Source organism: Phocoena sinus, chromosome 20 (assembly GCF_008692025.1).
Source record: "Phocoena sinus isolate mPhoSin1 chromosome 20, mPhoSin1.pri, whole genome shotgun sequence".
NCBI lineage: Eukaryota > Metazoa > Chordata > Mammalia > Artiodactyla > Phocoenidae > Phocoena > Phocoena sinus.
Window position 1 is genome coordinate 50,198,861 of NC_045782.1, and position 27,181 is coordinate 50,226,041.

Consider the following 27,181-nt stretch of genomic DNA (forward strand, 5'->3'; position numbering starts at 1 on the left):
TCCCCTTCCCTGCCCCCTTGGGTCCAAGCTCTTCCCACTAAGAAGCATTTTCGGCTTCATCCTACCTCCCAGGAAGGATCACCGTCTCTCCTCCTGGGGCACCCTGAGCTCATGGGAAGCGACCACACAGCGAGTCCAGATGCCTCCCCTGCCCCGCGAGCCCCTCCCGCCAGCCCTTGGGGAGAGGCTGTCAGTTCCCTGGGCGTTGGCTCCGGGTGCCCCATGCTCCAGGGGGCGTGCCCCACCGCCAGGGTGGGCAAGCAGCCTTCCCAAACGTGCCCTCCTGCCCACCCCCTCCGACCCTGCCCCAGGAAGCAGCAGGACACAGGTCGCCAGGTCAGGAAGGTCACTGCTGGGCTTTCAGATAAACTGCCTTTCCACTTCCCGGGGAAAAAAGCCGGACTCTACCCCGTCCCCAGGCTCGCACCTCTGCAGCCACATCTGTCTTCAGGAGCCGAGATGGGGGCCAGCACCCTCTCCTCCCACGCCCAGGCCCAGGCCAGTAAGACAGGAAGGATGATGGGTGCCACGTGCATACAAATCCGAGACATTGGGGTGTTGCTGGTTCACCCTCAGGTCAGCCAGTAACTTCCCCATCTCCTCTGCCCTTGACCGAGCACAGCCGTTCCTGCTTCCCACAATGGGGGTGCTGAGCGAGGAACAGAACGCAGATAAAAGCGCCAGGGGTTGCCAGGGGGCGCATGCATCTCTCCTAACAACAGGCTGGCGCTTGAGGCTTTGCTTCCAGGTCCACCCCCACCACCGCCCTAGGCCAGGGAAAGGCGAAGGGCCGGGGGGTTCGACTGCCATTCGCGGGCCTCGACTGCCATTCGCGGGCCTCCTCCCTGCATGGCCTGGAAGGTCTGTGCCTCTGTTCCCTCTTCAGAAACACTCTGCCCCGGGCTCCGGCATCTTTAAATAAACAAAGACCAGAGCTGCATCTGGTCTGAACGTGTGGCTTTGGGGCTGTTTCCTGGAGACAGACGTGGGGCCTTGTCTTTCAGGACCGCAGTTCAGCCCTGCCCCACGTGACCGAAAATTGCTTCCATCTGTCTGCGGGTCTGGGAGCCATTCTGCCCGGGACTGGGCCAGCCCCCCACCCCACCCCTACATCTCCCTCCATCCCTCACCCCCTCCCGAGTAGCACGGGGGGGTGGGGTGGGGGGCGTCCCCTGAACCCCCTCACCTCCCTCCACAGGCCCTGGGAGCAGCAGAGCGAGAGAGACTCCAGCCGGCCCCTCCACAGGCACCAACAACCACTGCAGAAACTCAAACCAAAGCAAACATCCTGCCCACCAGGGCCCTGCTTGAGAAATAATCATAAAAACATGACAAGCACCATCCCTCCCGCTGAGGGAAAGGCCTGGCCTTTTGCACAGGTGAGGGTACATTCCTGCAAGGTCCCTCCTCCTCTGGGAGGCCCCCTGGTGGGCAACCCCAATTGTGCCCACCCAGATGGCCCGCAGACACGGGACCCTCCCTCTATGCCCACCCAGCCAGGAGGATTTGGGGTCTGCCTTCAGAACCGCGTGGGCGAGAGTAGAGGCCCTGGCAGGCCAGCTCGCCCAGAGACGCTGTCTGCGTGCGACCCCTTGCAGGCCCCTGGGGCTCCAGCCGGCTGGATGGGACGGCGGAGACCGGCGACTCCAGTACCATCCAGTGTGGCAGCCACGTGTGACTTCTCAAAAATTGTGATAAAATGTACATAACACAAAATGTACCATCTTAACCAATTTTAAGTGTGCAGATCAGAAGTGTTGCAAAACTGAAACTGTCCTCATTAAGCACGAACCCCCCCAGTCCCCACTCTACTTTCTGTCTCTATGAATTTAACTACTCTGGGTAGCCTATGTTAAGTGGAGTCATACAGTATCTGTCTTTTTGTGGCTGGCTTGTTTCACTGAGCTTAATGCCCTCAAGGTTTATCCATGTGGTAGCACGTGTCAGGATTTCCTTCCTTTTGAAGGCTGAGTAATATTCCACCGTGTGGATGGACCACAGTTTGCCTTCCCATTCATTCCTTGATGGATACTTGGGTTGCTTCTATGTTTCAGCTCCTGTGACTAGTGGTGCTGGGAACATGGGTGTACAAATATCTCCTCGAGACCCTGCTTTCAAACCTTGCGGGTGTAAACCCAGAAGTGGGATTGCTGGGTCAAATGGTAATCGTGTGTTTAATTTTTTACAGAATCACCGTTTTCACATGTGACTGGCGTGCTTGAAATGCACCTGGTCCAACGGAGGATCACAATTTTTTATTTAATTTAATTTTAATTAATTTCAAATAAAGAATGACACATGGCAACTATTCTGGACAGCACAGAATTCTTGTCCAACCTACTCATTTTACAAATGAGGAGACTGAGGTCCCCAGAGTGATTTTTTTCTGAAATGCATTGGAAGCGGTCTGGCCAACCTGAGACCTTCACTGAATTTAAGCAGCCCTGTAACTTCACATTCACTCCTGCGATATTTGATTAACATCCATGTCCCCCCACAGACCGTGAGCTCCAGTGGACTATGGCAGTGATATGTATGGATCCCCACTGAGCCTCCAGAGACCTACAAGGAGGGGACACTCAACCAATACTCCTGAATGAATGGGGTCTTAGGAGTCTCCCCTCAGCGTGGGGTGGGGAGCACAGGGAGGAGGGCTGTGCTGCCCCAGGCTGCCTGCAGACCCTCCACGAAGGCCAGACGCCACCTCCTGACCCGCCCCCCAGACCTGTGTCCAAGCCACCTCCTCCAGTGAGCTGCCTGCAGCTGAGGCCTCACCCTCTTCCCCATGGCCTTGTTATCTGTCTTTGTTTCACACCCAAACTTCATCAAATGCTATTAATAGGAAAGGGAAGTTCTTACCAGAAAAATAAGAGGTTTCACATTTATGTCCAAGGTGACTCTCACTTCAGGCAAGTAGAGCAAGAGGGAGCCCTGGTCTTTAAATGTGGAAAACTCACGCTCAGAGAAGTTAAGTAACTTATCCAAGGTCATACAGTACGAGCTGCTGCTACTTTTCACTGCTCCTACTTGGGAACCCCTTGGGAAAGGGGATGGTGGGGTGGGGGGGCGGTGTGTGGACCACCATATCCCCTCCTTCCCAGAGCCACACTCTGAGGAGGAAATGTAGGTTTGTGGTGGGGGAGGTGACCCCTGGGGCAGCCTCACCCCTGCTCCACCGGGTCGGCCACTCTGGGTCAGTTGCTCTCTCCCCAGGCTCCCACGCCCAGGGCAACTTCCCTGCCCACCACAGCACCACCCTCCTCTGGGGAAGAAAAGCCCACGTGACCACCTGGGGTCGGGGTGTGTGTGGTGACCTTAACACGCCAGTTTACGCCTTCCCTCCACTTCCTAATCACTTTCTTTACTGTAGTAACAGACACAACGTACAACCTTGACCGTTCTGACCATGTTAAGTATTTGAGTCCGCGTCATTAAATACATTCGGGATGGCATGTAACCACCACCACTACCCACCTCCAAACGCCTTCATCATCCTGGACAGAAGCTCTGAGCCCATCAAACACTAACTCCCCCCTCCCCCTATAGCCTCTGTTCTACGTTCTGTCTCTGTGAATCAGGCTCCACTAGGAACCTCATAAAAGTGGAGTCATGCTGTATTTGTCCTTTCGTGCCGGGCTTCTTTCACTGAGCATAATGTCCTCGAGGTTCCTCCCTGTTGCAGCCTGTGTCACAATTTCGTTCCTTTTTACGTCGGAATAGTACTTCACTGTTTATCCATTCATCTGTCCATGGACGCTTAAGTGGTTTTCACCTTTTGACTATGATGCATGATACGGCTATGAACATGGGTGGACATGTGTCTGAGTCCCTGCTTTCAGTTTTTCTGGTATCCAGCTTAATTATTAACAGAACCCAGGTGGCGCTCAAAAAGGCTGCAGTTTGGACAATAGGCAACACGGTCATCCCGCAGTCAAAGTGAGGTGCAGCGCCCCCCTCAAGGCTTCGAGGCCAGGAACCAGGGGCCTCAGGTTCTCGTCCTGGCTTCACGTGGTCCTTTGCAGGTCCCTCCGCCCTGCACTCCCCCCCAGCTCCTACCCCACCATCTCCTCAAACCTGAGGCCATGGCTCGCTCAGCAGTACCCCCAATCCTAGCCCAGGGAGTGGCAAAAAGTAGCTTTTCGAGAAATACCTAAAAGGTCCACCCACAGATGAAAGGATAAACACAATGTGGTAAATCCACACAGTGGAATATGAGTCTTAGAGAAATGCACACCCAAACTGCAATGAGGTATCACCTCACACCGGTCAGAACGGCCATCACCAAAAAATCTACAAATAAATGCTGGAGAGGGTGTGGAGAAAAGGGAACCCTCCTTCACTGTTGGAGGGTTTATCAATGTAAATTGATAGAGCCACTATGGAGAACAGTATGGAGGTTCCTTAAAAAACTAAAAACGGAACTACCATATGACCCAGCAATCCCACTACTGGGCATATACCCTGAGAAAACCGTAATTCAAAAAGAGTCATGTACCACAATGTTCAATGCAGCTCTATTTACAATAGCCAGGACATGGAAGCAACCTAAGTGTCCATCGACAGAGGAATGGATAAAGAAGATGTGGCACATATATACAACGGAATATTACTCAGCCATAAAAAATGAAATTGAGTTATTTGTAGTGAGGTGGATGGACCTAGAATCTGTCATACAGAGTGAAGTAAGTCAGAAAGAGAAAGACAAATACCGTATGCTAACACATATATATGGAATCTAAGAAAAAAAAAAAAGGTTCTGAAGAACCCAGGGGCAGGACAGGAATAAAGACGCAAATGGACTTAAGGACACGGGGAGGGGGAAGGGTAAACTGTGACAAAGTGAGAGAGTGGCATTGACATATATACACTACCAAATGTAAAATAGATGGCTAGTGGGAAGCAGCCGCATAGCACAGGGAGATCAGCTCCGTGCTTTGTGACCACCTAGAGGGGTGGGATAAGGAGGGTGGGAGGGAGACGCAAGAGGGAGGGGATATGGGGACATACGTATATGTATATACAGCTGATTCACTTTGTTATACAGCAGAAACTAACACACCATTGTAAAGCAATTATACTCCAATAAAGATGTTAAAAAAAAAGCACTGATGTCTTAGATGAATGAATGAAGGATACGTGGCATATGTATACAATGGAATACTACTCAGCCATAAAAAAGAATGAAATAATGCCATCTGCAGGAACGTGGACGGACCTAGAGATGATCACACTAAGTGAAGTAAGTCAGACTAAGACAAATATCATGATATCACTTTTACGTGGAATCTAAAAAAATGATACAATGAACTAACTTATTTACAAAAAAGAAACAGACCCATAGACATAGAAAACAAATTTATGGTTACCAAAGGGGAAAGGGTGGGGGAGGCAAGCAGGGATAAATTAGGAGTTTGGGATTAGCAGATACAAACTGCTAATAAATAAAATAGATAAACAACAAGGTCGTACCTTAGAGCGCAGGGAATTATATTCGATACCCTGTAAATAAAGTAAAATGGAAAAGAATCTGAAAAAGAACATATATATATGCTAAAGAGTATATTTATGTAAAAACTGAATCCCTCTGCTGTACACCAGAAACGAACACAACATTGTAAATTAACCATACTCCAAAAAAAAAAAAAAAAAAAAAAAAGCACTGATGTCCTGACAGGCTACAACAGGTGAACCTTGAAAACGTTACGCACAATGGAAGAAGCCAGACGTGAAAGGCCACATACGGTATGAGTCCATTTAAATGAAAATGTCCAGAAGAGGCAAATCCATAGAGACAGAGAGCGGATGCGTGGCTGCCAGGGGCTGCGCCATCATGCCTGTGGGATTTCCTTTTGGGTGATGAACACGCTCTGGAAGTAGGTAACGATGACGGCTTTTCAACATTGTGAAGAAGCGCCACTGACGCACACGCTCAATGGGTGAATTGTACGGGGTGCGGATTATATCTCAATGAGCTGTTATGTTACGACAAAAACGAAGACGCTGCTGGTAGAGATGGATTGAAAAGAACCCACTGTGCCCATGAGTGCCCACCAGCCAGCTGTACGACTGGAGGACAGCTGAGGCCCAGACGCCCCCACTCAGGCCTGAGGTTGTTGCGCACCCCCCGTGCTGTCCGGCCGTGGAAGCATCCCTTCATCTCCCAGCAAGGATGTCCAGACCAGCCAGAGGAAACCGTGGCGCTTTCTCTCCGCAGGCCGCCATTTTGAGCCCAGGCCCGCGTCCCTGGTGGGGAGCCCTTGTCCCCACAGGCTGGTGGCAGCTGGTCCCGCCGCTGATGGGGCTGCCCTCTCCTTCCCCACAGGGGCCTGCTGGGCCGCCTGTTCTAGGAGTTGACGGTGGGGGTCTGTAAGTCACCAGCGCCAGCTTCGGACTTCTGCTCCAAGGGAGAAATTCTGCCCCTGCCCCCAGGGCTGGGATCGCTGTCTGCGGCTCGCCGGGACCGGGGCGGTGGGACACACGTCTGGCTGGGAGGTACCGCCCAGAGAGGAGCCTGCTCCCAGGTGGGACGCCTCACAGGGGGGTTCACACTTCATCGCAGCCCCAAGGCGGCCGTGGGAGGTGGTTCGGCATGGCAGGCTTGCAACACCCAGGGGTCACCCTTCTCCGCCCGCCCCCTCCCTGTTTGTCCTGCAGCCCAGAAACGTCCCCACAGGTTCCATCCTCCCCGAGCATCAGCCCCATCTGCCAAGTGCAGAGGTGGCTCTATGGGAGCAAAACGGCCCCTGGGCCGCCCAGCCAGAGGGGGCAGCCACGTGGTACCCGTGTCACAGGCAGGGACACAGCGCAGGACAAAGCTCTCAGGGTAAAGCCAGCTCAGGGCTCCTGATCTCACCCCGCCCCTCCCCAGGCACACCGGCACCAACACCCGCACAGGCCTTGCTCAATCACCGCCCACAGTGGCCGAGCCAACCTGTCAACAGACACCCACGAGGCCACCCAACAGAAGCCAGTGTCACCAGGCAGATCCAGATGGACCCACTCAGAGGTCTGAAGTTGGGGGTCCTAGGGAGCCGACCACCATGTACTCTTCCTGCAGGAAACTGTGTCTCCAGCCAGTACCCCACCCTCAGTGAAGCCTTCCTTCCCCGTCCCACCCTCGCCCAGGTGCTCCTCGCAGCCAGGCAGTCTCCCGGCTTCAGCTGGCAGCTATGCACACAGCAGAGGGGCCCCCATCCCCAGCGGCCCTGGAGTCCACCCTCTGGGATCACGGGGAAGGCAGCACTGCAGGCTGAGGGGACAGCCACAGCCCCCACCAGAGCACCTGAGCCCATGGCCAGGACCAGACAGCAGATGCGCCTTGCCCCCTGCAAAGAGGCTTCTTAAAGATGGGCATGTCCCTGATGGAGGAAGTGCCAGGGGGACAGAGTGACAAGAGCTGCCCCTTCCTTCCCTCCCACCTCCCTGGGTGCTGCACAGGCCTGCAGGGCCCGGCCTGGCACCCAGATTAGCCGGCCTCACTGCTCTCTTGCTGGGCCTGCGCTCCACTTTATACAGTCTCCACAGTGATAACCGAACAGGGCTTCCCTGGTGGCACAGTGGTTAAGAATCCGCCTGCCAATGCAGGGGACACGGGTACAAGCCCTGGTCTGAGAAGATCCCACATGCCACGGAGCAACTAAGCCCATGCGCCACAACTACTGAGCCTGCGCTCTAGAGCCCGCGAGCCACAACTACTGTGCCTGCGTGCCACAACTACTGAAGCCTGTGCGCCTAGAGGCCGTGCTCCGCAACAAGAGAAGCCACTGCAATGAGAAGCCCGTGCACCACAACGAAGAGTATGCCCCGCTCACCGCCAACTAGAGAAAGCCCACATGCAGCAACAAAGACCTAACGCAGCCAAAAAGAAATAAAAATTAAAAAAAAAAAGATAACAGTGATGTGTGTGGTTTACTTTAACCACGTGTCCCCCCCACGTAAGATTCACGAAGCCACAAACCTCAGCCATTATGCTCACTCCTGTGCTGACACATTCGGAGCAGGGCCTGGCACGTGGCAAGTCCAAGACTAAATGTTTGCTGAGCAAACGAATGAACAAACAAAGGAATGACACAAATCACAACAGCCAGCGTTTGCTGGGCTTGCTCTGCACCAGGCGCTACTCTAAACGCCTTCCGCGCACCAACTTAGGGAACATCACGACAACCCTATACGTCAGGTATTGTTAGTTTCCCCATTTCACAGATGAGGAAACTGAGGCCTACAGTGCTTTTGTCACTTATTATGGTCACAGAGCTAGTGAATGGCAGGCAGGGTGACTCCACAGGCCAAGAAAAGGCTAAAAGAAGTATAGGTTTCCTACAGCAAAGACCCAGAAAGTGCCAGGTGCTGGGGTAGCGCTCTGAGGCCTCAGGGCTCCAGCGCTTCCTTCCTTCGGGTGCTCTCCCCAGGAGCTGCTGGGAGGGGATCCCACTCAGCCATCTGGAAAGGCCTGTTGAGTGCATTAGCATCTTAGTCTCCATAAACTCCTGAGAAAAGGAGCCTGCAGGCCAAGCCTGGCAGGCCAAGCTCTTCAACTCCAGCCACCAGGCTCAGCATGGGGTCCAGGATTCCAGGGCCCTCTCAGGATTACCTACAGCTCCCTCAAGACACTGGTGCTGATGAAGGCAAACCCTGGCACATCAGAGGCCCACACACCTGGTGCCCCAGCCAGAGGTTCCAGGTGGACTGATGCCAAGCACATATCAAAATGTCCATCCTCATCCTAAACCTCCACCTCCACGAGGCCCCAGCTAGAACTGACAAAACCCCCAGGGGCCTCAAAGATGACTCCCCACTTCTCGTACAAGTGACTAAGTTGACGGAGACACTGTTATTAACCAGCTCAGGAAATGCGGGTGAACGAAAGAGAACAGGACAGTGATGGGTCTGGAAACCAGACACATGTACAGACGCGGGTAGACCTTGGAGAAGAAACTGCCCTGGAGAAGATGTCAAAGATAGGCTATAATAACAATCTTGAGAAAGAAGAACACACTCCCTGACTTCAGACTATACTACAAAGCTACAGTCATCAAAGCAGTACCATACTGGCATAAAAACAGACACATAGATCAATGGAACAGAATAGAGAGCCCAGAAATAAACCCACACACTTATGGTCAATTAATCTACAACAAAGGAGGCAAGAATATACAATGGGGTATAGAGTCTCTTCAATAAGTGGTGCTGGGAAAACTGGACAGCTACATGTAAAAGAATGAAATTAGAATATTCTCTCACACCATATACAAAAATGACTCAAAATGGATTAAGGGCCTAAAAGACCGGAAACCATAAAAGTCCTAGAGGAAAACATAGACCAAACATTCTTTGACATAAATGGTAGCAATGTTTTTCTGGATTCCTCTCCTAAAGTAAAGGAAATAAAGCAAAAGTAAACAAATGAGACCTAATTAAACTTAAAAGCTTTTGCACAGCAAAGGAAACCATCAAAAAAAAAAAAAAAAGAAAAGATAATCTACTGAATGGGAGAAAATATTTGCAAATGATAATGACATATAAGGGATTAATATCCAACATATACAAACAGCTCATACAATTCAACATTTAAAAAAAAACCTGATTTGGGACTTCCCTGGTGGTCCAGTGGCTGGGACTCCACACTCCCAATGCAGGGGGCTCTGGGTTCGATCCCTGGTCAGGGAACTGAGATCCCACATGCTGCAACTAAGAGTTCGCATGCCACAACTAAGACACGGCACAGCCAAATAAATACATAAATAAAAATATTAGAAAAAAACAAAAAAACCTGATTAAAAAATGGGCAGAAGAACTGAATAGACATTTTTCCAAAGAGGAAATGCAGATGGCCAACAGGCAGAGGAAAAGATGCTCAACATCACTAATCATCAGGGAAATGCAAGTCAAAACCACAGTGAGATACCACCTCACATCTGTCAGAATGGCTATCATCAAAAGGAACACAACTAACGAATGTTGGCGAGGATGTGGACAAAAAGGAACGCTTATACACTGTTCATGGGAATGTAAACTGGTGCAGCCACTGTGGAAAACAGTGTGGAGGTTTCTTGAAAAACTAAAAATAGAACTATCATATGACCCAGCAATTCCACTCCTGGGTATATATCTGAAAAAATCAAAAACACTGATTCAAAAAGATACATGCACCCCAGTGTTCATAGCAGCATTATTTACAACTGCCAAGATATGGAAGCAACCTAAGTGTCCATTAACCAATGAATGGATAAAGAAGATGTGGTGCATATGTATGTGTGCGTACACACACACACACACACACACACACACACACACACACACACACAAAATGGAATACTACTCAGTCACAAAAAAGAACGAAATTTTGCCATTTGCAACAACATGGATGGACTTGGAGAGTATTATGTTAAGTGAAATCAGACAGAGAAAGACAAATAATGTATGATATCACTTAAACGTGGAATCTAAATATACAACAAACTAGTGAATATAACAAAAAAGAAGCAGAAACAGATACAGAGAAGAAACCAGTGGTTACCAGTGGGGAGAAGGAAGGGGGAGGGACAAGATAGGGGTAGGGGATTAAGAGGTACAAACTCTTACATATAAAATAAGCTACAAGGATATATTGTACAACACAGGGAATATAGCCAATATTTTATAACTATAAATGGAGTATAACCTTTAAAAACTGAATCACTATATTGTACACCTGTAATTTATATAATATTGTACATCAACAATACTTCAATTTTTAAAAATGGCTATAAACAATAATGATTGAAAAAGATCCTGGGGTCCTGGTGGACCAGGACCACAACAATGATTCATTCAACAAATATTGAGTACCTATTACTTAGTAACAAACAAAAAGAAAACACTATAGGCTTAAAATCAGTCTGAATGAAAACAGTGGTGGCACATAGGAACACGAAGTTCATTTATTCAAATGTTTATTAGCCTAAAACTTCCAGGCAGATTCACAGTAGTCCCTTACATGCAAGGAACCCAGTCTGGCACAGCAATTCAGGACTTTTGTGTATGTATCACAAACCTGTTTTAGAAGCTGTTGAAAGGTAAGGACACTCTCCCTAAAAAAAAAATACACATGAAGACAGACACATGCAAATAAATTTGGACAATCTGGGGGGGGGGTTCATCAAAGAACCCCTAACTTCCTTTTATTTTATTATTTTTCTATTTTATTCTTATTTGTTTTTGGCTGCGTTGGGTCTTTGTTGCTGCAGGCGGGCTTTCTCTAGTTACGGCGAGGCGAGCGGGGGCTACTCTTCATTGCGGTGGCTTCTCTTGTTGTGGAGCACGGGCTCCAGAGCACAGGCTCAGTAGTTGTGGCACACGAACTTAGTTGCTCCGTGGCATGTGGGACCTTCCCGGACCAGGGCACGAACCTGTGTCCCCTGCACTGGCAGGCGGATTCTTAACCGCTGCACCACCAGGGAAGCCCACCCTAGCTTTCTTGATGAAATTAATTTGGTCTAATGAGAACTTAGAATTTAATCACATTATCTCTGAATTGAACTTCTCAACATACAAAGATGTTCTGGGTTCCATGGTGAGAGAAGGGTGAGAAAGAGTTTAAAAAAATGATCAGAGAGGGACTTCCTTGGTGGCGCAGTGGTTAAGAACCCACCTGCCAGTGCAGGAGACACAGGTTCGAGCCCTGGTCCGGGAAGATCCCACATGCCACGGTGCAACTAAGCCCATGCGCCACAACTACTGAGCCTGTGCTCCAGAGCCCGCGAGCCACAATCAGTGAAGCCCACGTGCCTAGAGCCCCGGCTCCGCGACAAGAGAAGCCACCACAATGAGAAGCCCGCACACCGCAACGAAAAGTAGCCCCCGCTCGCCGCAACTAGAGAAAGCCTGCACGCAGCAAGGAAGACCAATGCAGCCAAAAATAAATCAGTAAATAAATAAATAAATTTATTAAAAAAAAAAATCAGGGAATCCCGTGGCGGTCCAGTGGTTAGGACTCTGAGTTTCCACTGCAGGGGGCATGAGTTTGATCCCTGGTCAAGGAACTAAAATCCCACAAGCCACGTGGCACAGCCAAAAAAAATATTTTTAAATAATAAAAAATTTTAAAAATGATCAAAGGTGGGAAAAGAGGCTATGAACAGCTGGTCTCCATCCCTGAGCCGGAGGAGAAAGCTGCGAGCCCGGGGGGGGGGGGGGGGGGGGGGGGGGGGGAGGGGTGGGGAGTTGGGGCAGGGATGTAAGGGGTGCCATTCTCTGCAGGGCTTTGAAACAGAATCTTTCCCCATTTACCGGATTCCGCTTTTCCTTGTGTCCCCGTTAAGCCAGCCAAGCCACTACAAACTCCCCATAAATGTCACAGGGGAACTTCCTGTTCCCTTCTGAAGATGGAAACACTGACTATAAACGACCGAATTTTGCAAATTTGTGCAGTCAGGGATCAAGGCGTGAATTTTTAAAGTGCACATGGCTCACCTAACTTGGTAACTAATTCCAAATCGAATTACACTTCACACTTTGTACAGGGCAGGAAGCGTCTCCCCGAAGTCTGATCGGTAAGCGTGAGGCCAGAAATCTGAGACTTTGCCCTCTGGCCTGAAACCCAGCTTAGAAATCCAGCACAAAGGTGAAGGCCTCTCCAGAGAAAGACAGGGTTTTGCAAATGCAAGGGCTGCATCTCTCCCCGTTGGAGCCCCAGCTCTTTCCCAAGAGGAGACCCAAAATGAAACTGTAGTTTTACGGTTTCTGTGTGAGGAGAGATTGGGTGGAAAGAGTTCCCACGACCCTGCGCCCTTTGCAGGACCTGGGAGAGGTCACGGCAGGAACAGCGCCGTCCTCACCCGATTCTATTCATTCAGGGGCCCAGGGCGCCCCAAAGTCCCGGAGGGGGGGCGTTCTCCACTCTTACTGCCTGCCCCTTTCTCTCGCCAAACCCTTTGAAGCAAACTTTTTCTCTTTTGTCCAGGAAAGAATCTCAAGAAGCTCTTCATTTCTGCCAACACGGTTTCAATTGGCGTCGGTCTTTAGAGCCAGATTTGGACAGCGTCCAACTCTGAGCCCGCCCCCCTTCTGGAAGAGGCCCCTTCTGTTCTCTCATTTCCAGCCCACCTCCCGCCTCCTCTTCCAGCAGAGCTCCTCACCCGGGCTCAGCGGCCTATTGAGACATCAATCTTTGGTCAGAGCAGGCTCCAACCTGCACTCCATCCCATTCACTTCCTAAAAAGCGGCCTGCAGTGAAGGCCAGGGAAGAGGCCTCCGACTTCCTGTGTCAAGGGATTTATCTTTCGTTTCCTGTTCCACCGCCCACTCACCTCGCAGGATCAGGGAATGTGCCCCTGAGCCGCCTCCCACCCCAGGGAACCTTCCAGCGTGATGGGCCCCTGCCCCAAGGCAAACGCAGAATCTGGCCCTGGCCAGCCCGCCCACCGCGTCCAAAGCAGCCGGCCACAGAGATTCCTCCGTTGATTCTTGGCAAATGCTTGCCAAGTTAAAGAGAGAAAGAAAAGATCTCCCCCCCCCCCCCCGTCTGATGGGTGGAAAGTAGCCATTTGTCACAGGGTGGAATTTCCTCTTATCAGGGATGTCCCCCTAAGGGGGGGAGGGGCAGAGCATCCCTCCCCCAGCCCCCTCTGCTATCAGCAGGACTGTCAGCCGATGCACACCAGAGCTCCATGGCTGCGGAGGCTGGGGGCGGTGGGGGCCCCACCTCCCGCAACTGATGAGATCATTTAAAATAACACGAACTAGACAGGGGTCTCTGGGGTGCAACAGGGCGTCCCGCTGCCTGCCAGGGGCTAAGTAGGAAAAGAGCTTTTCCCCTCAAAGGTATCAAGCAATGCCCTTCTCCTGTGCAGATCCGTCCACTCAGGCTCCGGGATGCTGCCTAAGGTCTCCCCGGGCCCTGGTCCCTTCAGAGAGGCAGGGGCTAAAGGCAGGGCCAGGGAGGGGGACAAGCGGGGAGGGGGGAATTCCTGGGGCAGGAGTGGAAGCCTGACCCATGACCCTTTAAGGAGGCAGGACACTTCGTACCACTGGCTGGAGGGTCTGGGAAGGTTGGGGGGGGTGGGAAGAAACAAAGGGTCAGCAGCTTTGGACCATTTAGAATGATGTCAGCCATCCAATGGCAGCCTCAGCTCCGGGCTGATGTGACTTGGGGGGAGCGGAAGTCATGTCCCCCCACCACCACCACCACCCCGGCCAACTCCGGGCAGCAGGTCAGGAAGTGTGCTCATGGCCTGGGAACCTGCAAGGCCCCCGACATGGCTCCCTCCGCGTGCGCTCTGCAGACAGCCCACCTGGACTGTGCCCACCTGCCTGCAGGGCTGCTCAGAGCCCTGCCTAGCGGGAAGACCCCACTGCTCCCCGCCCCACACAACCGAGCCCCTGTTCTCCCAAGGGAGCCACTCAGGGGAGCGGATGCGCCAGAGCAGGCCTGTGAAATCTTAGGGCACACCCTAAGCCACGACTTCAAACGCTCTCTGAGGTGAGGGTGAGGATGGATGGCCCGCCTATCCAAGCAGCCTCAGAGACACACACCTCCTCCTACCCCAGGCTCACTCCAGAAAAAAGCAGTGTGTGTGGACAGCTGCCTGGACACCCCTTGGGAGACACGCTCATCACCCCTGAACCACTGCCCGGGGGAGAAGCTGGCTGCGGGCAGGGTGCACAGACACCCCTGAGCCCCCTGCGGGTCGGACACCAGAGCGAAGCAGGAAGGGCCCAGCTGCCTGCGGCCCCTGCGTGCCCCCGCTGTGCGTGAAGCTTGGGTGCACCTCTGGGCTTGGGGCTCTGGCCAGATGGAGCCGCCCACGCTCTGAAGAGCAAATGCACAGGGGTCACCCCTCACCCCAACTCGCAGGGATGCAGCCCTGACGGCCCAGCTTCTCCTCTGCTGATTCTCCTGTCTCTGGTTATTGGTTCCCAGCGGCCTCGCTGGCTCCTCCTCTACCTATCGCCCATCCTCTGGGCATCGAATGCCAAACTCTGTCCAGATTCATACACCAGTGCCAACCTGACCGGTGCCCTGAGTCCATCATGACTCAGCAGAGATGTTCCACTATGGCAGGCCCCCTGCCCAGAACTGGGTACCTGTGGCCCCTGCCCTAGGGAAGTCTAGATGTCTCCCACCGAACATGCCCCAGACTGAACTCTGGACCTCGAGCCTACCCTCCCCACCCCACCCCCTCCCCTGTGAGTAACGGCATCTCCATGCATCCATTTATGACAGCTAGAAATCCAGGGGCCAGCCTTGGTCCCCCCGCCGCTTCCATCTCCCCAGATCCAATCATCCACCCCGAAGTCCTATCAATCCGAATCCAACACACATCTTGCAGGCAGTCGCCCCGCCTCCCTCCCTCCACGGCTCCCACAATCCAAACCGTCATCGCCAACAAGTGCCCTCCCCCCGCAGTCCATCCTTTTCAAAGCACCAGGAAGGCCTGTTTAAAAGAAATTAATTGCATCATTCCCCTGGCTTGAAATCCTAACTAGTTCTCCCTGCACCTGGGAGAACACAAGATCCCGAGGCCCCAGAATCCTGGGGCTGGGATCCTGTTCCATCCCAGACTCCCTGTGTGACCCTGAGCAAGTAACTTAACCTCTCTGTGCCTCAATTTTCTTATGTGTGAGATGGGATAACAATACTTGCCTCGTAAGAGTACTATGAGGACCAAACGAGATATTTACAAAGCACAGAGAATGGTGCCTGGCACTGCAAGTGCTCTAAGCATTTGCTAATCAAATACAAGCACATGTCCACCTCTCCAGTTTTGATATGTGCACCGTCTCCCTGGCTCCTTTCTGCGGCTCAAACAAGGTTCCTCAGAGAGGTTCTCCCCCAGCACCGCTCAGGGGGACTCCCGCTGGGTCCCGTGGTTCTCTTCCGGAGTGGCCCTGCGCTCAACTTGAAATTGCAGGTTTTATCCTCCTCTGCTGAAACGCCTGGGTCTGTCTCCTTTGCTGCTCAAAAAACCTTACACATTCGAGCGCCCAGTAAGTAAGATGTTGAATGAATGAATGAATGAATGACAGGTGAGCTCACTGCCCTTTCCTCCTGCCCTCCTCTCTTCCCAGAGCATCGCGGGGCCGGCCACTGCTCCCGGGTCAATCCAGGTGGCGCCTCTCCAGCCCTGGCCCCTCCGCGAGGTTCCCGCAGTGCTGGCCTGCATCCTCTCCCATGGGCTTCCCCCTCATTCGGCTTTCAGTGTGTAGCAGCGTGTGAATGAGATGTGAACAACTTCCGGTTTCCGTCCTCCTTCTGCAGCCACAAAGCACCTCAGCGGAAGGATGGACGGACATCCTGGGACAGCTCCTGCCCATTCAGGACATTTTGCTCAGGAAACAGTCAGTGGGGGGATGGGGGCGCCCACTGGGGCGGGGAGACTGGGTGGTCCCTAATCCCTACCACCTTCCTCACCCACTCCTAACTGGGGCTTCGAGGCGCGTGGGGTCTCTCCCAGAAGCTTGAGGCAGGCAGGGCTGATGTGCAGGGGGCTCAGGTCCGAACACCTGGACCCACCCTGGGCTCCGTGCTGACTCTGAAACCTCAGCCACGCTGCACCCATGCTGCAGCTGGCCTGGCCTGCCTGGCCGGGGCTTTGGCGAGCAGTGGGTCCCCTACGTGGAGTGGACAGGCTACCAGTCACTAGGTATCCATTAATTTGCTGTCCAGCAGTTAGATGTGACGTATCACCAGCCCAAACTTAAGAGTGCTTTGGCCAACTGCCGAAGGGTATTAATCGAGACACAAGTAGGGGCCGGGATGGACCATCAGAGGAGGGCTGACCCCTGGGCTGGCCTGCACACAGCACTTTACAGTTTACAGAGCGCTCAGATTGCTTTATCCTTCCCTATCCTCGTCCTCACATCCTTCCTTAGAGTCTACATTTCCTGCTGTAATTAGCTGAGACTTTTGACATCAGACCAAAATAACAAGAGCTACAGTAACAACACGTTCTCCTACAAGTTGAGACGAAAGCTAAAGGAGGGAGCACGCCTGTCTCCCGGGCCTCCCACACTTGCTGGGACCCAGCAGGCTCTGCCCTGCCCGCAGGCAGATCCCAACCCACCCCCCGCACCCTCCGCATCCAGAGGGGACCTACTGTGGATCGAAAACGCCCGGCGTCTTCCACCAGATCGATCTGTGCCACGGTCAGCACAGAACCGGGAGGCCCCCGAGGGTGGGAGCCTGTCCCCTCCCAGGTCTCCCCAGCCGGCGGCTCTGGGAAGGAGCCACATTCATATGGTAATTTCTGCCTGAGAACTGGTGAGAAGCAGAGGTCCCTCCAGCTGCCGGGCGGGGAGGGCCCAGAGGAGGAGGGAGGGAGCCCGGCCGCTCCGCCGCCTTCCTGAGACCCGAGACCACCTTCCCGAGACCCGAGACCGCGCCAGTGGGCCCTCCCCGGCGCGCTCCCGGGCTGCGAAGCTGCGAGTGGACACAGCGGGCGCCCAGACGTGTGCAGGGGTGGGCCTTTCCCGGCTGCACTTGTGCGGTGGTTTAAAAAGACAACCGACATGCATTCTCTCTACGGCTTACCTTTTCTGCGTGTGATGCACAGAACATCAGAAACGCTGTAGCATGTAGCTAGCTCCTGCAGATCTGGGAGAACCGCGGCCACCCTCACCCCCTCCTTGGATCCCAGAGGCAGCCCCCCACCCTACATTTCCACCCTCCCAGGAAGGAAACGCCTCCTACCCCCCCCCCCACGCCACCTCGGGGCCAAGGCTGGTGGAGAGAGGGGCAGGTCCCCCGGGGGAGGGTACGCCAAACCCACCCACTCCTTCCATCGACCCACTTCCTCTCACACTACGACTAGCTCACTGCTGCATGCTTCCCTGTCTCCCTGGAAGAGGACACACAAGCCTTCCATTTCCCCTTTCTGCCTTGTTCTGGGCCCCATGCAGGCAAAGGAAACTAGAAGTCAGCGACAGGCCCCAGCTGCGGACCCAACGGGCTTCTCTAACCCCGCCCCCCCCCCCCCCAATTCATCCATGCATTGATTCCACGTCGATTCATCCTGTTCCACAGATCTTGGCTCCGGACTCAACAGTGAAAACAAAAGAACCCCCAGCAAATTTGCACAGACACACAGATTCGAGACATGAGATGCTCACAGCCACTGGGGGTGGGGCCCGAGGGACCAACAGGGCACCCCCGACTCAGTGCTGGTGAGCCAAGCTTTCCCAAGTGACCCCAAGAGAAATGAAAACACACGTCCGCACCCAAACCTGGACACCCATGCTCACTGCAGCGTGATTCAAAAGAGCTACAAAGTGGACACAGCCCACATGCCCATCAATTGATATAAAATGGAATACTATTCAGTCAGAAATAGAAGTGGGACATGGACATGTTTACATATGGATGAACCTTGAAAACATGACACTAAGTGAAAGACGCCAGACAGAAAAGGCCACCTACTATACGATTCCACTTATATAAAATACCTAGAATAGGCAAATTCATGGAGACAGAAAGCAGATTCGTGGTTGCCAGGGGCTGGGAGCAGGGAGTTGGGAATGGAAAGCTACTGCTAATGGATCTCTTCGAGGGGTGATAAAAATATTCTGGAATTAGTGGTGACGGTTGCCTAACTTTGTGAATATACAAAAACCACTGAATTGTACACTTTAAAAGAGTGAATTTTCTGGAAAGTGAATTCTTTCTCAATAAAGCTATTATCAACAACAAGGCTGATGGCTGAGCTCCCCAGGGAATCAGAGCAGGGACTGTGTCCTCTGGTCCACGGCCAGCCCCCAGCACTGACCCAGCATCTGGCCTGTGAGGCACCCCGCCCCCTTACAATTCCACAGCCCAGGTGACTTCGGTGACTTCTATACCTGCCCAGCCTGCTCCTCAAACCACCAGTGCTCATAAGGACGTGAATTTTTAAAAAGGGCCCTCGATGTCAATGGGCTGGAACCTGTCAAGTCACAGAATGACCCGGGAGCAGGCCCCTTTTACAGACGGAAGCCGTAAATCTCACCCTGAAAGGAGGGGGAAGTGGAGATAAAAACACAGCCCATAAGCAATCAGAAAGGTTGAACTTGGCTCATCCTGAATCCCTGGGCAGGAGGGACAAGAGGGGAAAACCTCTGCTTCCCAAGACACCCACTCAGACCCCTTCCACATACCTGAACCAGCGGGGGGCAGTGCCCCCCCCCCCCCCCGGCAGCAGGACTCAGGCCCAGCACCCACCTGCGGCCCGGCCCGACCGGTCAGGGGCTGAGTCTGGTCAGCACCTTCAGCGCAGGCCCGGAGGAAATGATGGGGGGAGCCAGAGCTGCTGGGGGGGCCGCTGCCGGATTTCCTGGGCCCTCTTGGTAGAACCCACCCCAAATCTGCTGGAAGCCCAAGTCCTCTCCCTCCCCTTCCCAAACCCTAAGGATGCCAAACAAGCCACAACTAGAGAGAATTCAGTTCAGTCCCACTTTTACAGGGTTGTTAGCACAGGCCGCAGAGGGAGACAGGCCTCTGCGTTGCTCAAAAGCAACTTTAATTATAACTTTCGCACTCGGGTCTCTGGGTGCCCCGTGGTGTGAATCAGCTCTTTACTCCCCAGCCGTCGTCGGAGGGCCCCACGAGGAGCCAGCTCAGGGGGCACCCACGGAGGGGGGTTTACCTCCCCTCCACCCACCCCACAAAACCGGAGGACCAACCCCCCCCCATCCCCAGCTCACGTCTCCCCACAACCCGACGAACTGGCAGCAGGCTGAATGCAGAAACTGAGGTGCACACAGAGGTCTCCTGTCCTTCCCTCCGTGGCCCACGGGGGACCTGGCGCCCAAGCACAGTGGCACCTCTTCCGCTCAGGACTGTTGAGCAGGTGCCCCCAAAAGCACTGGTGGATGAACGCACGAGGGAGTGAAGGAGTGAATGGGGACAGAGGTGGCTGCTGGCGCATGGTGGAGGGGGGTCCCAGGAGCCTCGGGGAGACGGGACCAGGCCATCCAGTTTCACAGCGAGCCCTGGAGGAGGCTGGGGAGACAGGCAAGACTTTGGAAAGATGGAAAAGGCACTTTGTGTCAGGCAAGCAGGAGGCGGGCATCTGCTGAGCGGGTGCCGTGCCGGGGTGGCCCTGCCGGAGGTGAGCAGAAGCCACCACATCGGCCCTCCCCCCGCTGCCACCTGGACATGCAGCCCCACACTCCCCGGGTCCCCTCCTCTGCCCCAACCGCGCTCCTCACTAGCACTCCAGCCCCAGAGGGTGGCCGTGGAGGCGGGGTGGACGGCAAGCGGCCAGAGACGACGGAAAGGCCCCTTCCCACCTGCCCTCAGCACCTCCCAGGCAGCAGGTGACACAGTGGAGATCCTTCTGTTTTCCCACTTTTTAAAACAGCTACACTTAAACCAAGGGCAAACAAAAGCCTCGTAAAACGTGTTCTTTTTCCCACGAGGAAAAGTCTGGGAGGATGACATTTTGTCGTGGACACGTCCCGACCTACCGTTCGCCTCGGCCTTGGTCCCTACCTCCGTCACGTGGGGAGGGAGGGAGGGAGGCAGCTCCAGCAGTTGGTGACAAAGGTCGCTTCAATGAAACTCCTCGACATTAAGACTGGGGGCCCCGGGCACCTGGCCAGACAGCGCTGGTTGTGGGGTTTGGGGCCTGGCAGGCTGACTGCAAAGCCACTGGGGTGACCAGAGTGACATCAGCAGAGCGTGCGGTTTGCAAAGTGGCCGCAGTGCCTCTGCTCCGTGCCCTCCGTCACCGCAGGGCCGGGGGCAGATGAGTGAAGCCAATAGGTGGTGCATTGCCCACCTGCTCCCCCATGGGGTCTGTGACACCCGCTCCGCCCTCTGCACCCCCTGCCCACCCTTGGCCCCCACCGACCCCCAAGCTACAGTCAACAACGATTCTCCCTCTGACTCAACGGGGCCACTATCCAGTGGCCGTTTGTCTCCGGGGCCCACAACTGACCCCCAGCAACGGGCGGCTCTTCCTCTGTCCCTGGCAGACAAGGAACAGAAGACTGGGATCCTGTCCTCACTCCCCTATGGCTCCCCCAGCACCAGAGCATGGGGGCAAGCCTGGGGTCATCTGGTCCAGTCCCCTGCCCCAGGAGAATGTATTCAAATCATGGAGGAAATGCTGCTCTTTGGTCCTTTATCTTTAAAAAAAAAAAAAGCCTCCAAGGAGAGCTTGTATGAAGAGAGCAAAACAAATGTCTGTTCTTATAAGGCCCTCTCGAGCTTGTCTCACAGAAACCACAAGAGTATCTGGACAAAAGATGAAACGCTGCAACCACGCGGTGCGTGCATCTATTCCGACAGCAACCGAGCAAGCACCTGGGGCGTCCAGGCCGCCACAAAGACCAAGAAAACACAACCCAAGTGCACAGTCCAGGGAAAGACACACGGACAGGACGCGGACGTCCCCACCTGGTGTGGGATGTCCTCCACGCAGGAGGGAAACTCACTTTCCTGCTCCCAGGAAAGGAAAACCTTATCTGCTGTCAGAGCCCGGTGACAGGCCTGGTGACAGGCCTGGGAGATAAGATAAGCGATAAGGATCTGGGAGGCTGGAGGAGGTACGGGCACATTCCACCAGGGACACCAGCAAGGGCGCTCTTCCAATGCCATGGGAGTGACTGCCTCACTGGGCACTCAGTGCCTGGCACTCACAGAGCAGGACAGGGGCTGGCATCCCCTCTGGGGGACATGGCCCCAGAAGGGGGTGCTGCACACCAGGCGCAAAGGAACAGAGGGCGGGGCACCCCGGCGGCTGGTGGACCTCCTTCCCTGTGGGGGTCAGCGTCGGTGACTGAACCCCAACCTGGAGCTTCCGAGGGCGGCCTGGGTGCTCAGGAGCTGACCTTTCACCCCACTCCCAGCTTCAGGAGAGCGACAAGAGATTTGGTGTTTCTGCTATGATCCGCCTACGAAACCCAGATTAAAGGGTTTAAAAATCGTATTTAAGCTGGAACGGCCTCCCTCCAAACCAAGGCCCAGCCCCGCACCCCAGAAGGGTGGGTGGGGTGAAGCTGCTCCCACGAGCTGATTATTAACTCTGCTCTGAAGGTGGACCGGTGAGTCCAGATGAGGACAAGTGGCCACACAGGCCCCTGCAGAGTTGGAATCAAAGCTCCGTGGGCCTCTCGGGATTCAGCCCTTCTCCACAGGACACAGATAAAAAGAGAAGAGAGTGAGAGGCTTGAACCCCACCCATCCACCCACGCCCAGGGTGAGATGTTCCACCCGCCACCTCTGCCAGCCCCAAACAGGGTTCCTGGTGAGCCTGCTGGGAGGTGGGCAGCTGGAGGGCTCGCCAGGTGGGGCAAGGCGCCCTCCCGGCTGTGATTAGACCTGCACCGTCGCTGGGCCCCCAGGCTGCTCACCCAGCAAGCTCGCCCTCGGAGCTGGCTGTGCCCGGCTGCCACCTCAGGAGCGCTCCTGGGAAGGCGTCAGAAGGCTCCACTGAGCTTCTGAGAACAGGTCCCTACCTGTCCCAGGAGCCAGGCTGGCACGCAGTGAACAAATCAAAGCCCGGTGCTGGAAGGCAGAAGTCTGGGAAGAGTCCCGGCCAAGGGCTATGAGTTCTGCTGGAGTCATCTTCCCCGAGACTCCCCTCCTGTGGGGAGCTGGGCCACCGGGATCTCAGCACCAGGCCACATCCAACCCCGCAACTTTCTGAAAGCCCAGGGGTATCAGTGGTCTAAACCAAGGCTGGGGAGAGGAGGGCTGAAGAGAGGGATGGGTGGGAACAGCAGGTGTAGAAGGCCACTGCAGAGGACCCTGGCCAGGGACTTGGGGTGGCCAGCAAGCGTCTGTCCTCACCCTCACATGCTAAAATAAAGTCCTCCTTCCTACACACCTGGTCAACGGGAAAGTGAGGGAGCCCAGAGCCGCTGGCGGTATGGGAAAGCCAGCCCAAGAGTGAACCGTGCAGGGGGTGACAGGCTTCCTAAAACAGCCTAGAGACCTTTGACACCGTAGGAAGCTGGCACTGCTCCAGGCTGGTGGGGGTCTCTCCTTCTGCCGAATGCATCTCAGCCCCTAGGAAACCTCTTTCCTGCGAAGCTGCCCTATCTGACCAGAGCAGCTCAGGCTGGTGGTGACACAACAGGAAGTGGGGCGGGCACGGTGGCCCGGGGGATCAGGGAGGGGGTGGGGAGGCAAGGCGCCCTAGGGACCCTGGTTACCCTAACGGGTTCAGGGCTTCTGGGGTGAAAGCCCTTGTGAACCCCGTCCTGGAGGCCTGGGGCAGTGGGCCCGGCACTCAGGGGGTGACCCCACGGGCCCCACAAGGCTTGGGGTTGGTGGGACCCAATGACAGCACTGGCTGTGTTCTGCCTTTTGACTTCCCCCTTCCCATCAGAACAGGGCTGTGTCTCCTCCATCTCAGAATGCCCGGGGCCCTGATCCTCCCCACGCGCCAGCTGAACCGGACAGCATCCCGATCACAGTGCCGGCCACGAGGTGCGGAGTCTGGCGGAAATGCAGACACAAACCAGTAGACCCAACAGTACCGCAGGTGCCACAACCCGGAAATGATGGGGGCAGCAGGGACGCCCAGGAGGGGTGGACGAGGGTCAGCGACCAACGCAGGTCCCCCGAGACGGGCGTAAAGAGAGGTCAGCCACAGAAGTGGCCCCCTTCCCCAGCCATGTCTTCACCCAGAAGGGACCCAAGGGGAGAGAGGTGGGAATCCCCCCTTTCCAAAGGGGCGTCATGTGGATGCTGGCTCCCCACCCCCAGATGGTTAAACAAACTTGTTCTTTCTATTTCCTGAAAAGGAGCCCCCAGGTTGCCAAAGAGAAATGACATTTGTGTAAACACCCATGGAGGCCCTAGTTTCAAGGCAAAACAACAATGAATGAAGGGCGGGGAAAGCACACACAATTATGAGGACACGGGGCCTTTTTCTCCCTCCTTCCCAACAGGTTTTTCCATGCGGGATCCAAACTGAATCCCAACGAGGGTGCTGTCCCCACGGGCCAGAAACCCGCTGTATGGACCAGAAACCCGCTGTATGGACCTCTGCCGGGCAGCACACTTTTCTCCAGGAAAGGAATTTCAAACGTCTCTTTGGTGGGCAGAGATGCTTCCCCAAACCTCGGACAAAAATGCCAGCAGATTTCACAGCAGAAGAAGAGGAGGGAGACAAGGACGAAGGGCAGCAGCCTGGAAGCTGAGTCAACACCCAGGGGACATTTGGGATGAAGTTTCAGAGCAGATGGCACTGCCTGTGAAGCACCTCGGCCCTCCAGCTTTGGTGCCTAGGGTGACGTGCCGGGCTGGCTGTGGGATTTGAGTCTGGGGGTTCTCCCAACTTCTTGGCCGGGCCGGAAAGCCCCTCGGAAGGCATGTCCCCGAGAAGCCGCTTCCTCACCCCTGCTCCTCAGCACGGCGTGACGACGTGGTGGACGCCCTCGCTCCATCCTCCAGCAAAGCACTCGCATTCCAGCCCCCCGCACCGCCACCCCTCCACCGCCCCCCGGCCCGCTCCCAGGAACATCGCCCACATCCCAAACACCTCCCAGGAATCCAGACACGCTATGGCAGAAACTCCCCAGATCGCAATGCCGGCCGCAAGATCTCTGATTCCGGCATTTCTAGCATCTGTTGAAACTAATCTCCAGCAGGTCCTCGGAGCCGCCTACCCCTAACGGCTGACCATCTGGACGGGACGATTTTAAGAGGCAGCGGTGGCCAATCCGCAGATCTTCCCAGCCCTCCTGGAAGTCAGGGAAGCTCCTTGCGAAAGGGAAATGGGCTCCAAGAAACTCCTGGCCGAGAAGGACTTAACCACTCGGGTAGCTGGCCAAATATTTACAGAGACACGGCTGTGGCACACAAAGCCCTTCTCTTCTGCTGCGCGCCCGAAAATCTGGGCCCCGAGTGAAGACCGAGATCCCACCGTCCCGCTCCTGGGGCCCGGGGGCTGTCCCGCCGGTCGGGGGGCTGGACCCGGGGGCCCCCGGGGGGGGCGCTGCTCCCGCCCGGCCCTCGAGGGGGCTGCCGGGCAGCCGGACCACCTGAGGGGCCCCTGCAAGCGGTGCGAGGCTGGAGGGAACAAAGGGAGCGAGGACTCACCCAGCAGCTGAGTCGGGCTGCGCTGGCCGCCTGAGAGCGCGGCCCGCCCACCGGGTCACATGGCTCGGAGCCGAGCAGAGGATCAAAGAGGCTTTGTGGCCGAGGAACAAGGAGCCTCCCAGAGCGCGGGCCCGAGGTAGGGAGGGACCGCGACGGCCTCCCTGCGGAGGGGGCAGGGCGAGGGGCTGCCGAGGGGGGGGGGGGGGGCAGGCGGAGAGAAGGGGCGCCCCCGGCAATCACCCCCGCCCCGGGTGCCTAGGAAATGCCAAGGAGCCCAGTTCCCAAGCCAGCCTGAGTCACCCCCAAAGGGAGTGACATGGCCCCCGGGGAAGGAGTCCGGGAAAGAGAGAAAAGGAAAGAGGCTCACCTGGCCAGCCAGCCAGGCTGCCCTGCTTTCCCAGCCCGTCCGTTCAGGGCGATGCCAAGAATCTGACGCTGCCCACAAGCACCCTCTCTCCCCGCCGTCCCGCCCTCGCTCCCTCTTTGCCAGGTGCACCCCCCCACCTGGTCCTGACCCCGAGCAGCTCGGATGACAGGCCGCCCTCCCCAGGAGGTCCAGGCTTCCTGGCAGCTGCGGGTGGGAGCACAGCCAGCCCTGCTGTGTGTGTGGAGGTGGCAATGACCCCGGGAGGGAGAAGAGAGGAGCGGGCAGGGGCTGGGGAGGCAGAGGTGGTGGCCAGCTCACCCAGAGCTCTTTCTTCTTCCTGGAGCCTCGGAACTCCGATTCCGATCCGGCTCCTGCCTCTCCAGCCCCTAAGGGCCTGGGAATGAGTGAAGGAGTCTCCTCCCCTCTCCCCTCCCTGCAAGCCCCTGGGAAGTGCTGAGAGCCCCTCAGGGGATGGGCTGGGTGGTCCCCAGAGGAGGGAGCTTGGGATCGACCCTGTTGGGCCTGGACACTGGGATCTGCCAGATCCATCCTGTGTCACGACCTCTGACCCCGAGGGAGTGAGTCACTCCCAGGCACAGGCGGGGCCGACTACGCTCAGGCCGACTCCCACAGGAGGAGAGAGCTGCTGGGGGCCGGTGTGGGGGTCTTCCCGGGCCAGGGAGTGGTTATTTCAAGTGCACAAGAGCCTGAGTGACACCTGGAAAGGCTGTCTTAGGGCCAGTGACACCAGCCAGTCCATCCTCCTGCCTCCGGGATAAAGACCTCCAGCCCGGCCCTCGTGGGCCAGGCCACACCCAGGGTTTTCCTTCCCAGATGCCCCTGCGTGGTGGGTGGGTAAGGCCCCAGGGCACCCGCCCCCCCAGTCACATGGGCGGGCTGACCACGTCCACCACCATGTCCCTCAGCAGCCAGCTCTCCCCAGCAGCGGCCACTCCCACCCCTGACAGCCAACTTGCTCCCCGGTGGCCTCCGAGGTCTTGGGGTTTGTCACAAAGGCTTCAGGGGGCTGTGTCCCACACCCTTCCACACCCCCATGCGGAGTGGCCATGGAGAGCTGCTGCCATGGGTCTCCAGGCACTTGGCCAGAGCCGGGGGAGTGTCCGCGGGAGGGACTGCATGTCCGGAGCCCTCTTTCGCATCTCAGTGGGCACCTCGGTGGGCGGGAGGCCGTGGTGGATCCGAGGCATAGGCCTCAGAGTCAAAACGAGATGGAGGCCCCTTCACTCGAACTAGTTTTGGCCCACTACTCAACAGCTGCTGGCCTGGACCTTCCCCATCTGTAAAATGGGTGTAATCAACTCCAGATGCAAGAATTAAAGTGAGATGTGTGTCCAGAAACAGGAAGGGCAGCCACTCAAAAAATACAATTCCCTTTCCTCCAAGGAGGTGATTTCCTAGGCAGAGAGTGGGGAAGGCCCAGCCCCTCCTGACACCCCTGCCCACTTGGCTGGGCCCTCATCACTGGGCCCTAAAAAGCAGCTCCAGGAACCAGCACAAAGGAGGCCAGGCCAGGTGTCAGGGTTAACTAACACAGAGCCCCGGCAGACTCCTTGCCCCCTAGCGCTCCCCTTGGAGCCTCCTCATCTCTGGCCTCACTCTGGCCCCAGAATCCACTCCCAGGGCCCACCACCCCTTCCTGGGCACCAACCAGCTGCTCTCCAAGCCCAGCCCTCGCCCTGCCCACCGTCTCCCCCAACCCCCAGATCTCTGGCCCAGGAGGCGGCCTGGGTGCTTTGTATATGTGACAAGCTCCTCTTGTACCTTCCCCTCACTTGTCACTGACAGCG

The 27,181-nt window shown here is 55.5% G+C and overlaps 1 protein-coding gene across 4 annotated transcripts in view; it reads right to left on the reverse strand.

Annotated features, from left to right (window-relative positions):
• Positions 1-27,181, reverse strand: part of SEPTIN9 (septin 9) — a 165,698-nt gene that overhangs the window by 14,852 nt on the left and 123,665 nt on the right. Inside the window, exon 1 of one of the 4 annotated variants that reach the window (XM_032617451.1) lies at positions 25,007-25,249. The exons of the other annotated variants lie outside the window; for them this stretch is intronic. The gene's annotated coding sequence lies outside the window, so the exon portion shown is untranslated. Of the gene's footprint in view, positions 1-25,006; positions 25,250-27,181 lie in introns of those variants that run through there. 4 annotated transcript variants of the gene reach the window in all.